The sequence below is a fragment of the Carlito syrichta genome, unplaced genomic scaffold, assembly GCF_000164805.1.
Source record: "Carlito syrichta isolate Samal-C Ts95f unplaced genomic scaffold, Tarsius_syrichta-2.0.1 Scaffold304800, whole genome shotgun sequence".
Taxonomy (NCBI): Eukaryota; Metazoa; Chordata; class Mammalia; order Primates; family Tarsiidae; genus Carlito; species Carlito syrichta.
Window position 1 is genome coordinate 396,240 of NW_007248896.1, and position 15,138 is coordinate 411,377.

At 41.9% G+C, this 15,138-nt stretch overlaps 1 protein-coding gene across 1 annotated transcript in view; it reads left to right on the forward strand.

The window, feature by feature from the left end:
• Positions 1-2,502: 2,502 nt before the first annotated feature.
• JAZF1 (JAZF zinc finger 1) overlaps positions 2,503-15,138 on the forward strand; it is a 171,670-nt gene continuing 159,034 nt past the window's right edge. Inside the window, exon 1 of the mRNA XM_021713916.1 lies at positions 2,503-2,711. The gene's annotated coding sequence lies outside the window, so the exon portion shown is untranslated. The remainder of the gene's footprint in view (positions 2,712-15,138) is intronic.

The following is a 15,138-nucleotide window of genomic DNA, read 5'->3' on the forward strand; positions in this document are numbered from 1 at the left end:
CTACATGGAGTCCTGGCTACATGGAAAACAATATCTTGTGAATCATACAAAGACTTTAAAAATATAAAGTAAAGAAGGGATGTGGGAAATGATACATATGGACAGGTCAATATAAGCCCATCAGAGGGTGGTAACTTCCTAGGAGTGGATGGGGGAGTGGGGGCTGCCAAGCGTTCCATCCCCTCTATGAGGTATTCATGAGATCAGCCTTCATAAATCTACTAAATGAAAAGAGTGTTGCTAAGGTCACTTTTGCCCTGACATTCTGAGATTCTAAGATGGAATATGAGAAGGGGATATAATCCGGGCTGACAGAGGTTGCCACCCATACATTCTTTGTAGCCCAGATGCAGTAAGATTATGCTTAATCCTCTCTTTAGGTGGTCTGGTCCAGGGAGGACAGGTGGAAGCAAGACAGGAGGTATAGCGTGGTCTATCAAGACTGTTTCCAGTTTCCTGACCTATGACTTAGATGCAGAGGAGAACAGATTTGAAGCTTCTGGAAAGATTTGGTAGGGAAAATAGCAGAGGGCTTCTGGAATATAACTTTAAAAGTACTGTGTTAGTGTGAAGAACTTGGCATGGATAAGCAGAGGAGCCACAAGGATGACTAAACATTTGAAAAATAAGACCTGAGCGGAGAGGTTAGAGCAACAGGGGTTATGTAACCTGGAGCTCCTTGGAGGTGATTTTGGCAGGCTTCCTGGAGAACAGGACTCTCAGTATCTCTGCACAGAGAGCAATGACTGGCCCTTTTTGTCCATATCAAGTGAGGACAGACTTCAACTGAACCATGAACATTTTAGATTTGATCTGTGGAAAAGTTTTCCCCTTACAGCAGCTGTGAAATGTGGGATACATCATGGAGAGAGGTTTGTAGAATTTTCTCTTCTTCCTGTCTTAAAAAAAAAAAAAGAAACAGAATACAGTGGAACCTTTTTATAATTCTGATGCTGGAGGACAGGCTTAAGTTTTCATTCTCGAATAGCTGTATCCAGCTTCTGCTGTATTTGGAGGGGGATGATTGGCACAGAGAAGATCAGGTTTCATAATCATACTAGTTATAATAATGGGTTCTGGATAGGATGACTGTGTCATTTTTCCCCTAATCTGCAAAACTTTGGAGAGTGAAATGGGGTGCTATTAATAATTATGCTGGGCTAATAGGCATAAAATGGCATTATTCCTGACAGACTGTGACATGTGGTCACTCTGAATCTGGGCGATCTTGTCAGAGTGATCTTAAAATATAAATCTCATGTTCCCTCCTGCTTGGACTCCCCTTGTGCTAACCATTGCACTTAGAATAAACCCCACACGCCCAACGGTGGCCCACAGGTATTGTGAAGGCTGGCTCCCGCCTTACCCAGCATCATCCCCACACCGATAGCACATGCAGCACATTCCCACCTCCAGGCCTCTGCCTCGCAGACACCTCTTCCAAGAACTTGCTCTTGCTGTCCCAGCCTGCTCCCATCCTGCCCTTGGCCCCACCGGCTCCTTCCCATCCATCTAGGACTTGGCTGAACCATCACCTCCTCACAAGGCCTTTCCCGACCTCCTTGTGTTTTCTCCTTTTCCTCTCCCTGCCCATTTCCTGCATAGCTACGATCATTTACCTTGGATCTTTTTCACCAAAATATACAAGTATTGAGGGCAGGATTTCACTGGAGAGTCATGTGCTGCCCTCATTGCCCAGGACATGGCTGCTCAATAAAGAGTGCAGAATGGATGACTCACTGTGACCTGTGACTCCACACAGACTAATTCATCTCCTTACTCCCCTCTGCACCCAGAAGGCCTGAAGTTCTAAAAATGTGAATCAGCTGCCTTATATCAGTTCCTTCTTCAATAGAATGGGCTGAACAGCTACTGCATGCACAATTCTATGCCTTTAAAAAACCTCGAATCAGCCCCTGTCCTTCAAGACCTGAGTATCTCGCTGAAGAGGCAATAATGTAAAATAATGGCATATGCTAAGTGCCAATGAAGGGGCCAGAACAACTGTCACTCTCTATCCTCCCTTCTACTTTCCTTCCTAGGAGTTTCCACCTGTGCTTATTGACCCTTTCCCTTTCCAGCATGTAAACCCCATGACAGAAGGGATTTCTGGGTTTTGTTACTGCTATCTTTCTAATGCCTAGACCAGTACCTGGCACATAGGAGGTGTTGAATGAATGATGTAAAAGAAAGCAGAGGACCCTCAGGCTGCATATAGGACTTCAGTGGGCTCTTTGGGGAAGAGGTTGGGTTTGATTCTACTGAGGGGTGGAGGGAGAGCAGTCAAAAATGAGAGAGCGGCACAGGTAAGGGCAAGGAGGAACCAATTGGCAATCAGTACATGGTATTGACGTGTTTGGTCTAGAAAACACACCAGTAAGCTTTGTGTTGTTTTTCGAACTCACAAATGATGTCCCCTTGGCCCCTCTGCCCTCATTCTCACTCATTTGGTCCAGGTGATACCCAAGGCAAAGGTGTCAGGGGAAGGCAGGCTGCCACACACATTCCTTGGTATTGGCATTAAAACAGTGGAGTGAAAATAGTCAGTCTCAGGAACATGTGGGCAGCCATAAATGTCCCACTATTCCAGGGATTAAAATTCAGTTTATGGGTTGTCTAGGCCTCTTAGCTCTCTTTCTCCTAGATCCCCATTCTGGAGATTTTACCACCTGCTTTGAACTCTTTCGGAGGTTGGGGAACATGAGAAAGTGGTAAGTAAATTACTTTGTGTGACATCAAGAGTTCTGGGGCTGGCCTTGGAAGTGTTGCTGAGTCACAGGCCGCTGGGCCAAAGGGGATGGACCTTGACCAAATGCAGTCTAGTCTGCAGCAAAGGAAGGACATAGGTAAATGGCCAAGGGGCTGATCTGAAGGTTTAGGCAGCCTTTCACCATGCAGCATGCTCCTGTGGGGCTCAGAGGCTCTGTACTGTCCTCATTAAAATACCCTTGCTATTTTGAGGAGTAGCACTCAAAATCACCTCTCAGCTGCCATGAGAAGAGGTCTAGCTGAGACTAGCCCTCTGGAAATGTAAGTATGATGAAATGTTGAGGCCTGTGGTGAATGTGAGGAGAGAGCCTGAGGAGGAGGAGGGATCACCTCCTTCACAGTTATCCTTCAGGGATAATCCTGGGGGGGGGCAGGTCTCCATTATGGTGACAGAGTTAGCAGTGCCAAGAGGGCTCACACTAAAAGGATCTGTAGCAACTAGTCAGATAAGGGTGTGTTTCTGGCAGTGCTTCACATACAGTATCCTTGTCCAAACACACACCAGTTGTTTTTGGGAAAAAGAAAAAAAGCTGTTTGAGTATGTTTAATGTTTTTTGTTTTGGAATGGGGGTCTCTCTCTGTCACCCAGACTGGAGTGCAGTGGCATGATCTCAGCTCACCACAACCTCGGCTTCCTGGGCTCAGGCAATCCTTCTGCCTCAGCCTCCCGAATAACTGGGACTACAGGTGCACACCACCACACCCTATTAATATTTTGATTTTTTTGTAGAGAAAAAGGCTCCCTATGTTGTCCAGGCTGGTCTTGAACTTCTGAGCTCAAACAATCCTCCCACCTCTGCCTCCCAAAGTACTAGGCTTACAGGTGTGAACCATTGTGTCTGACCAATGTTTAATTTTTATAGTTTCAAATTATAAAATATTTTAAATTACAAAATATTTCAAAAATATTTTAAACATTCAGAAAATAATGCAACAGCACCACTGTGTATCTATGACCTTGCTTTAGCAGGTATCTCAGAGCATCAGTTCCCTAATGATTTCAACAAACGTTTTATCTTAGAATAGTTATAGATTTACAGAACTACAAAGCTCTCACATAGTCCCATGACCAGTGTTTCCTGTTATTAATGTCTTACCATTATTACGGTCTATTTGTTGTAATGAATGAATTAAATTGATACATTATTGACTAAAGTTTATACTTTATTCAGATTTCCTTCATGTTTCCCTAATGTCCTTTTTCTGGTCCAGGATTCCGTGTTACATTTGGTCATCATGTCTCCTTAGGCTTCTCTTGGCTGTCTCAGTTCAGTTCTCTAATTTCTAAAATGGATATTATCTTCCCCACAAAGTTGGAATTGTGTAAGAAAAGCTTCTCCAAGATGTTTTGAGGACTCTGAAGCTCTGGGTCAGTAGTTCTCAAACTTAGGCTGTGCCAGAATACTTAACATGATGTTTGTTAAAATATAGGTTGCAATTCCCCCTCCCTTGCCTCCTTCCCCCCTCCCCCAACCACACACACAGTTTCTGGAGTTTCTGAGCCACACTTGGGAACCCCTGCTCTGTGTAAACCTAAGATTTGATCATTGTCCTGTGGTGAGCCCACTATCTGTATGCTACTCTCTACCTAATAAGAGAGTACTTTTTTTTCCAAAGAACACAATTCCCCATTTACTTCTGCTCCAGAAACTCCTCAAAGATTGTCTCACAACCCAAAGGCATTCAGTTGTCTGACACCCAGATTTATTACTGCTGGCTAGAATTCATAGGACAGATAACTAGAAATGGAGAGAGAACCCCAGCCTGGGTTACTCCCACTTTGCCATTTGTGTCACTTCCAGTGACTTGTGTGATTGGAATGTTGGTGAGAACCAATAACCAGTGCCCTCTTAGAACAACCTAATGCAGTTGACGTTTTCCTTATTCCTTTCCTTTGTCTCTTATGAAAAAAATTTCTTAACTGGCAATAGCTGAAGAAAAGCATGCATTTTCCCCCAAGTCATTTTAATATAGCATCTATTTGGGTGGCTATTAGAAGCTTGGATTTTAAACCACTGTATTTTTACAGCTGTAGAATCTAGTGCTTGAGTTGATTTAACAAGCAGCCATGGGTTTGTTATCTGGCCTAAGTCTGCCACTGGTTGCTTTTGGAAAATTTGATCTTGGGCCTATTTCTAGGAAAATGTACTGTAATTTTTATTTAGATGCTGATGGCAGTCTGTTATTCTTGCTAGCCACATCTTAATTCTGAATGGTAGTAGACATGTGACGGATGATTCAGATACTTAAGCCATGAAAATGAAAGATTGCTGATTGAATTGGAATCACAGTCCAAAGGGAAGATTTCCTCAGCCCTGTTCTGGCTGTGGCCAGCAATCAGATAAGATTAAAGACCCATGCAATCTCTCCTTGTGATGTCGCTGATAGAATTACTGTCCTTGGCCACCTAGTTAGAGATGCCTGCAGCCCCAGATTATCACATGTTACTGTGTGTCACCTAATCTATTACCAGGCTGCTTAGGCCAGTTCAGTGCCCTGGTTCTGGAAGTGGGGTTCTGGGATTAGCAGCACCAGCATCACCTGGGAACTTGTTAGAAATGCAAATTCTCAGGCCCCATCCCCCTAACCTGCCTTGTAGCAGGCTTCCTGGTGATTCTGATGCACACTCAAGTTTGAGATGCTCTTTTATACTCTTCATGTATAACCCATCCTGAATGCCCGCCCAGTTCCCCCCCCCCCACTTTCTTCTTCAATCACTGGACAACATTCTTTTATTCATTCAATTAATATATAGCTAGCAGGTTCTGTGCTAAGTTTGATTCAAAAGCAAACAGCCACAGGGCTTGTCCTCAGGGAGCTTAACACGGCAGTGGTTCTCAGCCCAGGCTGTACATTAGAATCAATTGGGTTGCATACCAGGCACCTACTTAGTGATCAGTTAAATCAAGATCACTGGGGCTGTGGTGACTGACTACTTTATAAACCTCCCCAGACTGAGAAACGCTGGCCTAGGGGAGAGAAAGTCAGTCACCGTCAAAAGGTTTCAAGCTATGTGGTAAGCATGAAGATGGGCCTGCTAGAGGGCTCCCATGGGAGGGTCACTCTACCCAGGCTTGGGTTGCCAGTGAAGGAGGGGAAGTATCTGCAAAACTTTTCTCAAAGTTTTATTTAAAGGTAAACTAAAAGGAAGATAAAAACATGATTTAAATATGGATCCATGAGTGATTTCAAAACAGGTCATGGAAGAGCAGCTCAGAAAATGTTACTTTCTTCCAAAATGTGTCAAATTCATCCTATCTGCATCTCAACCCTCAGTGCTACTATGGGTAGCAGAGGGCCAGTGAGGCCACACCCTTTGATTTTGTAGTTCCTCCTCCCTCTGGAAAGTCCTATTCTGCCTTTGTCTTAGAGACTACCTACGTGCTAAGAACTCCTTCTTCTGTCCTATCCTTCTTGAAGAGGAGACAGCCCAAGGGTGCAGCTCACACCTTGCAGTGGCCTTCAGTGGCCATCTTCTCAACAACAGATTTGCTCCCCAAGAATTTTGGTTCTTTCTTTCTATGCTTTGATTAAGAAGGCTTTGGGTGTTTTTTTTTTTAAAGCAAGGGGAGTGTTTACATAATAAATAATTCCTTATTCACGAGTCTTTCCATTTTTGATTCAGAAGGTCAGGTGGGGAGATTTAATGTGAAATATTAGCTGTCTTTGCCAATTGCTGTACCCTGTTACCATGCCGTAAGCCAGAAATAGAAGCGACCTGTTTTCAATGACAGATCAAAATTTAGTGCTATGTTGATGGTTCAGAATGAAGATTTTTGACACAGTGAATGAAATACATACCAGTGCATTTCTGGTTGTGATTTAGCTGACCAAGTAGTTCGGTTATAATTATATTATTTTTACTCCTGGAGATCATTACTCTGAATGAAAAATGCTTCAGCATCCAGACTGTTAAGATGTGGATGGTGAACATTACTTAAATTTTTTTTTCCTGGACTGTGAAACAACTTTATGGGCATGCCGAGGCTAGAATATGATTGTTAGCATTTTAAGTTAAATGAAAACATGGAAATATTTTGGGGCTTAAAAAATAAACTCGACTGTCGGTCATGTTTGCTGCCTTCTGTGACCCATCTCCTGTCCCTTAAACCCCTTATAATGTAATGGGGAGACCCATCTAGGAATAGATAGTTGACATGAATCTAAGAACATGAATGTTATAAAAGAACATTGAGAAGAAGGGCTGTGGGGAGAGCTGGAGGGGTTTGTTTATCATTTTTTATGAGGGGCCATGCTCTTTGGGATTGCAGGATCTTTTAATAGTAGGTGTGGGTTTCATCTGATCTCTGGATCACTGTGTTGTTTTTTTGGCAAATATTTCCCTGGGCTCTGATTACCAAGGTGTTAGAAGAACTTAAAATGACCTCTCACCCTCAGATTTGAAGGGCTATGTGTTTATAAGGGTCGAAGATGGTGTAAACATCCACCAAGCTCGATGGTGTTCTCATCATGACACCTTCTTCCTCCCTGCCTGTAATACAAGAAACCAGACACTGACATTTGTAGTATACAGAAACCCTTGAGTGAAGGAACACTTTAAACAGAGCAAGTATGGGACTCATGTTATCTTCTCCTTATCCCTTCCTTTTTGTGCAATAAAATGATCAAACAGTTTAATTCTGTTGTTCAATATATTCTAAAACTCAAAAGTTTAAATCTAGGCTTCATTAGGGTCATTGGACTAAATCCGAAATGTAAACTTGCAGAAGACAGTAATTGAATAGATTTAACCTATACTTATGGAAAGGAGAAATCTCAGGTGATTATCTTTTTTTACTTCTCTCTACAGACCTTTTTCCTAAACTCTGCAGGTCTCATGTCTGTTGACTTGATTAATGAATATTTTGCCCACTAAAATTGGCCATTAATTATTTCCTTGGGTTGCAGCAATAATTACATCTTTCAAGTACAATCTAATTAGCATAATAGGCAGAAAACACCCTGCCAGGTGAGGTGAGATTGTGGGGAGCCAGCTAGTTACTGGGAGAGAGAGCAGGTTCCCCACACAGGAAGCAGCTACATTTAGAGAAAATAGATCACCCTAGAATGGGAATTCAGATGAAGCTGCCTCTAGATGCTCTCGTTAAACAATACTACCTACTAGCATATGGATATCATGTCATTTAATAATTAAGAATCCTATGACCTTTCTTTCATTTAGGATTCTTTCAGTAATCATAGTTACTTGCCAACCCTTGTGCTACTAAGTGCTGGGGGCAGAAGAGAAACAGGCTTTGGAAAAGCTGAGTCCATTGGGAATAAGAGCTGAGTCCTTTTAAAATGTAATTCATCCTTTGAGTAGACCCATCTACTAAGGCAAATTCTGCAATGAGGGTTCATGGAATGCTTTGGAGAGGCATTTGTAGTGGACTTTGGCTGACAGATCTGAGGATGACTTCAGAGAAGTGGGTGAGGAAGAGGTGTTCCAGGTAGCAGAAACAGCGTATGTTACAAAAGCACATCACTTGGGGTCCCAAGAGCAGAAGAGAGTTAGATATTGGGTGTATTATAGGGGTGTGGCAGGGTAAGGGATGTTGAGGCACCCAGGACCTAGCAATAGGGGGAAGCTGAAGGGGAAGGGGAGGTGATGCTGTGACCAGAACCTAGAAAGAGTAGTAGCCTTGAAAGAGGGGCTGCCACCCTCCTGGAGCTGTGGCTCCAGGTTGAACATTGTACCTGCTTCCAAAGCCATGCCTGGCTGGGAGAGAATAGGAGAACAAACCCCACTGCCTACTCCTTCACTTTCTGATTCCTACTGACACCTCCCATTGATTGAACCTAAGACAGGAAGAGAGTACCCGGGGGCAGAGAAGGGCAAACAAGATAAGCCAAACAAAAGGTATGGAGTATAAACAAGGTGTGTGCAGAGAACAGTGTAGGGGGTGTGCAAAGAACTAGAGGAAGATGGATTTGGAAAATTTGGTTGATGGAGCCAAATTGCAAATTGTCTTCTAGATTACACCTAAATCTTTTATCGTATAAGCAATAAAGAGCAATGTGTGGGATTGGGCTGAATGAATGACATCATTGATTTGTAATTTAGCAAGATTTGAATGTTTTGAAAAATGCCATTTGGGGCTCATTAGTGGATAATAAAATCAATTTAATGGGTTGCCCTAACTCTGTTTTTTAAAAATAGGGCAGTATTATCAGGGTGCATTGCACATGGTGCAGTTGACAAATGTTTTGTGACACTTTTGTATATTTGGGTCTGTGGAGAGGCCTACTGGTTAAAATACATGTAAATCATACTGTGAGTTGCAGTGAAAATGTTGAAAATATACTGAGCTAGATTACTGGCTAAAGTATGAAAGTGGACTGATGGGAGGAGACATTGACTGGCAGGATGCTGACGTTCAGCAACTCACATTTTTTTTAAGTCTATGTTATCTCTGCATTCCTTGTTAAAGCCCAGCCACAACAAAATGAAGACTCAGTATCTTTATGGTATTGAGTCCCAGGCTAGAGAATTAAACCTCATCCTAAGTAAGCTGAGACAATCCATCAGTCTCTGCCTTCCATGCCCTGAAACTCAACCGATAGTAACATTTATCAAATCCCAAAAGTCTTCTGAACTTCTCTGAGGAATCCGATGTCTCACGATTACTTCGATAATGTCTATTTTACTTACCTATGATAGAGAGTTTTGCATTTGACTTGAATATGTGATAGCATCATTTAAATATGTCCTGGTTTATAAATGGAAAGGCTTTTCTTTTATGTATAAAGCAAGTTAGCAGATCACACAGTTTGTAGTGAGTCAGAATGGCTTTTAATAAACTCAGCTGAAAGCTAGCCAGAAGGTTTTCTCTATCTACTGAAAAGTCATATGGCTCTTTGGAAGAACTTTTGAAGAACTTTCTGATGAAGGTCCTTACTCTTTCAAGAGAAAAATCATAATCTTAGTGCCTGTATGCACTCTACTTAAGCTCCAGGGACAGCAAAGTAAAATGAAATCAAGTTCTTTACACAAAGAGGTCAGGCTTCTATTTTTGTGTATAGTTTAAGCCTTCTCTTCCTACAGATTGTTCGCCAGAGAGACTGATGGAGTGAATAACGTGACTGCATCAGATTATTCCTGTTAGAGAGATAATAACTCTGTGACGACCTTATCTTGGCATTTGAGGTGGGGCCTTAAGAGTCTATAATGGCATCGCTCAGTTAAAATGTGTGATCCTCGCTTCAAGCTTGTGAGGGAGTTGGTGCATGGTATCATTATCTCCATTTCACAGGTGAGGAAACCACCTTGCTAAGTCAATAAGTCAGAAATTGTAAGAACCTGGACTAGAATTTGGGGTTTTTTTGTTTTGTTTTGTTTTGTTTAGGATCAGTTACCGAAAGAAAATTTCACAGGAGATGCATGTAGAGTAAACTATGTTTCAGCCTTTGTCTTGGGTTCTGACTTTCATCAAAATTGTCTACATGTTGCATCCCAATGCTTCTAACACATTCCGATGCTTCTACCCATAAAGTGCTTTTTTAGTGAGGAAAAAACCACTATCTCGCAGGTACTACTGATAATGCCCGTGTGGTATTATGTGGGATAGCGCTCTGTCTTCTTCTTAATTTTGCTATGAGCCTAAAACTGCTCTTTAAAAATGTCTTAAAAAAAAAAGAAAGAAAGAAATGGTTCAGACTTGTATACTTCCCCATCCAACTGGTCACCTGCTCAACCTTGGTGCTGATTCCTGACACCATGGTGATGAGGTCAAAACCAACCACTTAATTCAGAGAGCTACCTGCCCGCCAGCCCCAAGAGCAACCTCAGGGTCCAGATATAATTCTATGCCAGGAATCAGACATTGATAATCAGAAGCCAATAGAACATTATTGGAAAGACCAGGAATACCATATTCTCAACTGTTCTGGGAGCTATAGAGCTGTCAAAGACCCATTGCTATGGTTGGAAAGCACTTCAAGAATGGGAAATAGGCAAGGCAGGATGCCCAGGCATTTGGTCTTCTTCTGGGGTATATGAGATGGTGTTGGGCCACACAAGAACAACTTTGTAGTGAATAATTATATATGATGCTTATTTTAATTTTTTTTTTTTGAGTTGAGGTCGTCACCAGGCTGGAGTACAGTGGCACGATCATGGCTTACCACAGCCTCGACCTCTTGAACTCAGGCCATCCTTCCACCTCAGTCTCCCAAGTAGCTGGGATTATAGGTGTGCACCACCATGCCCAGCTAATTTTCTGATTTTTTGGTCAAGATAAGGTCTCGCTATGTTGCCTAGACTGGTCTCAAACTCCTTGGACTCAAGCAATCCTCCCACCTCAGCCTCCCAAAGTGCTGGGATTACAAGCATGAGCCACCATGCCTGGCCTTATTTTAATATTGTTATAAAAATATCCATGTTCATTTATGAAAAATATATGATAAAACCACCTTTAAAAATTAAAATACAAATAAAAGGCCACTTGGTAGTTTAATTGGAGAGCATTGATACTGAACAGTGTAATAGGACTCAGTTCTGTGAAACAAGCAAGTTCTCTCTACTACTCAGGAGTGGCAGCAGGTGTGGTCAAATAGCATACACTTTGAAGTCAGACAAACCTGGATTTAAGGCTTTCCTTTTCTGAGTCTTGTATTTTCCCTTGGGGACAAGGCAGATCAAGGGACATCTCCCTTGCAAGGTTTTCATGAGGACTGCACATGGAAAGCAACTCATTCTGTATTGACCCATAGTAGATAGTTGGTGATAGTAATAATATCTTTATTATCAGTTATTATTACTATCTGAGAACTATTGATTGTTCACAATTGTAGTCCCACAATGTAGCACAAAATGCTTTCAGACCTGGCTACCTGAAATAATAATAGTACATAATGGCTACAATTAATTGATTCATTAAGGGCTTACCATATACCAGCCGCTGTGCTCTGTGCTGTATATGGCTTATCTCTTTTAATCCTCTTAATAACCTCATAGTATGTGGGAGCTATGAGTCACTGAATTCCCTATCAGAAAACTGAGACTTGAGTTGAAAAACTTGCTCAAGTCACACAGTTAGAAAGTAGCAGAATATATCAGTAACTACCATATTATGCTGCCTGTCTAAAGAAATTAAAGGCTTATTTTTTAAAAAAATACCAGAAAGTCCGGGTTGCTTCCCAGAAGTCTTAGTGTAGAAGCCAAGATTGTCAGGAGCCATCTGCCAGATGCCAGATAACTGAGAAGGGTCAGGGACTTCCCAGACGCCCAAATTCACACCATCAGCGAGATCAATCTGAATAATGGCTCAGCATGTGCCCTACTCATTAGCAAGTAGATTGAACACACAACCAACCTGTACAGGATCGGAGCAATAAATCCCCAACTAGTGCATAACCTCTGTGGTCCATGAGCCTGAATGCTGTGTTCTCAGCTGCCACCTGGCTGTGGCAACAGCATGCATGATCCCCTAACTGGCCACACAGAGCTCCTTGGATTGAGACTTGGATCTGAGTAAGCTATGACCTATGTGTGCTTGTGTTTGATAACTCTTAGGCAGAGCCATCCGGTCACTCTGCATCCAGATGTTCAGCTCTTTCTCTCTGTGGGTTTTTTTTTTTTTTTTAAAACAATGATTTGGCTTCCTTGGGAGATGGGAAGTAATGGAGGCAATTCCTTTTGCCAAATCCTTGATAAAACTGGCTTCCAAAATGCAAAACTAATATGCTTGGATGTGACCTGATTTGTTACTGAGGTGAATAATAACAGCACAGGAAAACCACACTGGTTCAGGCCAATCTGACTTACAGAAAATTCTGAGCCACAGAACAACTCATGTGATGCGGCCTTATTAATTTTAGGCACACACTGTGAAGAAAATTAATGACCAAAAAAAATAAATGGTTCCCAGCTAGAGGTCTTGCCAGAACACCCTTACATTCAGAAAATCACTCACAGTTCAAGGGTAGTTTGTGATTTGGTTTTAAAAATATATGAAAACACCAGCTTGTCTATATAATTACTAAGCTTAACACTTTCTGTATAGAAAATGCAGAAAAATACTGAGCCCCAAGTGAAGTCTAGATTGAAACGGTTTCACTGGATGTTGTACTTACTTAAAAGTTTTAAATCGGCCGGGCTTGGTGGTTCAGCCTGTAATCCCAGCACTTTGGGAAGCCAAGGCAAGTGGATTGCCTGAGCCCACAGGTTCGAGACCAGCCCGGGCAACTTGGTGAGACCTCGTCTCTACAATAAATTTTTAAAGAAACGTAGCTGGGCATGGTAGTGCACGCCTGTAGTTCCAACTACTTTGAAGACTGAGGCAGAAGGATTGCCGGAGCCTAGCAAGTCGACACTGGGGTGGCTGTGAGTGTGCCACTGCACTCCAGCCTGGGTGACGGAGTGAGACTCCAACTTGAAATCTGTTTTAAAAAAACAGTTTTAAATCACTTTCAATAATTTGTTTTCAGTATCACAATTGCCTTTTTTAGTTTGGAAAAATATGTAAACTGTTTAGTGTAATAGCTTTCCCATTCGGTTTTCTATCCCTTTTCCAGAGTCTATAGTAGTAATTGTCAAACCTGGTTACATATTAGAATCTTTGGGAATGGGTCCTAGAGACTTCAACATTTTAAAAAATGTTTCCCAGGTGATACTGACATGCACTTCTGGCTGGGAGCCACTGGCCTCTAGGCTCTTGGTGGTATAGAAACGACTGAAGCCACAGGAGAGAGACAGGATTCCTAGGTCCATTCTTAGACTTCTCAGATGGGAGTTTCTTCTCAGCTTGGGAAGACCTATTCCAACTAGCTCATCAGGTACCTCCCTCCCCCTGTGCTTATCCCTACCATTTCTCTAAAGCCCAGGTGCTTAGAGTGCAAACAGTAAGTGATTCCTACACTTTAGAAGAACAGCTGATATTTTTACACTAGATCATTCTTATAGCAGATCAATATAAGTCACATCCTTTAGCGTTTTGTCTGCTTGAGAGCTAAGACCTTTGTATGTGTGTGTTGGGTGGGTGGGGGACCTTCAATGCCTAGCACCCAATACTTAAAATTTATATTTGACTTTCTGTAAATATTGATTATTGTTGATCATTTTTATCTTGGTTATTTTGTGTTTTCCTAATTGGGTTTACTTCTTTATCATCTGATTTCCCTTTAGGACAAGATGTAAAATTAAGCTTGTCCTAAATTTACATGTCAAGGGAAAAGGCAGGATTTTTCTTTCAATGCAGATAGGAGAGATGTCGCTGTGCATGTAGGTTTCAGGTACATGTGATGCATGATGTCAGAACTGCCCTTTAAAGAAAAAATATTTTTTTGGCAGGTGGGAGTGGGATGGGTTACAGGAAAAGAAGAGGAACAAATGGGAACAGATCTGCATTAATAAATATTCAGATTGAGTCTCACTCCTATGTCAGTGTTTGTAGGTGGTGTTATTACATGTGGTATGGGGTGATGGAAGTTGCACACACTCTCATTTTTCACTTTAATTGCCTGCCTGAAAAGATCCTGACAGCTTCAAAGGTTACTGCTGGCTGTATTGTTCATAACTCAGAAGTAATAAGCATGTGCAATTTGCTTCATTATTGCCCACTAATAACTAATTCTGGAGAAAGTCTTAAAGTGACCAAAGGAGCCATAATTTGACATGAAGCTTTTCTCCTCTTTCTCCCATTCTTCAACCATCCCAGTTTAGAGTTCACCACAGTGGTGATGTAGGTGTGATTTTACTCTGATTTTCTTTCCCTGTGCTTAGTGTGCTATTTTTAAAAAATTTTTTAAATTCAGAAAAATAAGGCAAGACATGAAATAGTTCATGCTTCAGATTAGAGCCTGGGACCCAACAAAATAAAATGGAATTCTGATTGTTTTGTGTTTTGGTTAAGGTTTGGTTTGCTTTTGAGTAACTGAAAAACCTCAAATAACAACGGCTCCAGCAGAAGAGAAGTTTATTTTTCTCACTTTAAAGAAGCTGGAGGTGGTCAGTCCAAGAGCGGTATGGGGCTTTACCTGATCAGGGATCCAGACTCCTATTGTGTTGCTTCACTATGTCTGACTTCCATTCTCAAGATTATCTTATGTCCAGAGTAAATGCAAAGGCTTCAGTTGCTCTTCCAGTCAGCCTGAAGTAAAACTACCACAAGGCAAGGCACAGGCCTTTAAGGAGGCTTTTTACAGCAATACAACCTATTGGCCAACACTCGGTCACATGGAATGCTGGGAAATGTGACCTTTATACCAGGCAGCCATGGTAAGCCTCATTGAGGAACAGGGAAAATGACTATTGGGCAGCCGCCAGCAGTCTGTGCCACACTCATGTAAATGATGAATTCTTAGGTTTTCTTTTTTTTTTTTAGTTGGAGTCTCACTCCACCACCCAGGCTGGAGTGCAGTGGCACACTC